The sequence below is a fragment of the Trypanosoma equiperdum genome (genome assembly GCF_001457755.1).
Source record: "Trypanosoma equiperdum strain OVI genome assembly, contig: ctg_1901, whole genome shotgun sequence".
In the NCBI taxonomy this organism is placed as follows: Eukaryota; Euglenozoa; class Kinetoplastea; order Trypanosomatida; family Trypanosomatidae; genus Trypanosoma; species Trypanosoma equiperdum.
Window position 1 is genome coordinate 44,618 of NW_027123951.1, and position 2,170 is coordinate 46,787.

Genomic DNA, 2,170 nt, shown 5'->3' on the forward strand with positions numbered 1-2,170 from the left:
CGATGCACCGGCTCTAAAAGCATCAGGACCCGAAAGCATTTGAACAATTCCCCCCTCTGCAAATTTAACCGAAGCACAGCCTTTACGCTCCATTTCAAATGATGGCACGACTCCAAAAGAAAAAGAAGCACCCGCCACTTGCATTCCCCTGCCAATATAACAAAGCTTCATAATTCGTACTGCACCAATTACCGCCGTTGAGGTAAATCTCCAATATCCTCATTTGCCGCGTTCACGCATTTTGAAGAACCAACAACCAAAACCCATGAAGAATTCATATACGCGGATAAGCATGGGTGGAAGAGCAACTAATATATGATACCGTGAACTAACGATAAATAAATCGCACACATATCGTCTCTGCATAAAGGAAGAAATGAAATGAAATTTGTACTGAAGATGAAGAATTAAAGCAGATATAAAAACATGAACAGGATCCCAAGCGACCTACACACAAAGGCACACACACACACACACACACGCATGTGCAAAAGCACGCGCATATATACACAAATCACTTCCCGTATTGAAGGTTCAGGTGTGAGATGGTATAAATATATGTGGATGCATGCGGATTCGTGTGTGAGTCGCGAAGATGAGAGGAAGATCTCAGTTGGCCATCGAAAGAACAAGGCTTAAAAACAAAAAAAAAAAGATGGTACTCGTTCCCTTCCCATTGGAGTGGTGCGAATGCTTCACCCCTCTACGGTTATACGTACATGTGGTCTCTTCACTATTGTTCCCTCACGACACCTTCATCAGCATTCACCTTCTTCTTCTTGTCAAATCATATTCTTTTTCTTTCGTTTCATTTCCTTTAAAAATGCTTTATTTTATTTGTGTCAATTCAATTCATTACATATTTTTCTCCTTCTTGTTCCTGCTTTTTTTTAAATTAATTTTCCCCCTTGCGTTCATCGCTTTTCCAACCTCTCCCCCCACTGAACTAACGACCCAACTTCACATAGACGTGGCATGTTGATATAATACGTGGTGGTCGGCGAACAAACAAATAATCACAAGCACAATAATCTTCTTCTTTCCCTAAAAGTCAACAAACAGTAAAGTAAACAAACAAATAATTATATGATTATATATAATTATATATAGAACCAGAAAGAAGGGAAAGATATAAAATGAAATAGAGGCAGGGGCTTGGGCGACGGGGGGTGGGGTGGGGAAGCTTAAAATAAAAAAACAAATAGAAGAAGAGAAATAAAGAGATAGAAGGGGAGAGGGGGGGGGGCAAGCGATGCTAGATACAAGGTACACACCTCTCACTTCCGTACACACCTTCACTGGCACCGACACCTGTACAAAATAGCAGGAAAGCACATACGGAGCGAGTACGTGGTGTGAACAAAAAAAAAAGAAGAGGAAAAAGAACAAAACAAAATAAAAACATTAAATACAGCTGAAGAAAGGATACACTGCCCCCTCCCCCCGCCCCCATGCTCCTCGAAAGTGAAAAACAAAACAAAACAAAGCGCTGATTCCCACACCTTCACGGGTGAACATATATGTTACTGAAATGAGGAAAAACCAGATTGGGGAATGGGAGGAAGGATATACGTAGAGGGATTATGTGTCCATTTGTTATGGTTTTGTTGTGTTTCACTTCCCGCTGCGCAGGTAACATAGCCCCCATTTCACCTCCCATCCTTCGTTATTCTTTTATTTTTCTTTCCTCTATTTCCTCTCGTTTCTGCCTCCTCGTTTCTTTTCCTTTTGTTTTGCTTTTAACATGACGAAAACAAAGAGAAGAATTAATGTCACCATCATTTACCCTGTAGGTCAGCCAAAATCCTCATCTTCCACTACTGTCCACGCACAACCACATACATACGCTTAAACTATGCGTCTTCCTTTTCTCCACCTTTTCCTCTTTTTCTTGGCAAACACTTTCGTTCTGTTTTTTCCCTTTCTTTTGTTTTTTCGTTTTCTTCCTAAAATGTCTTTGGGCTTCGAAGTCAACATAACAAATACTTCCTCAATGCGCCTTCTCTTCTCTTTATTTCTTTTTTTGTTTCTTAAAGCATTTATTTTTGTATGGGGCTTTAGTATGATGGCTACGCAATACCGCTTCATTAGCTTTATTTTTCTCAAGCATCTTACGCCAGCATCCGGTGAAGACACAGTAAAATATATATATATATATATATATATATAT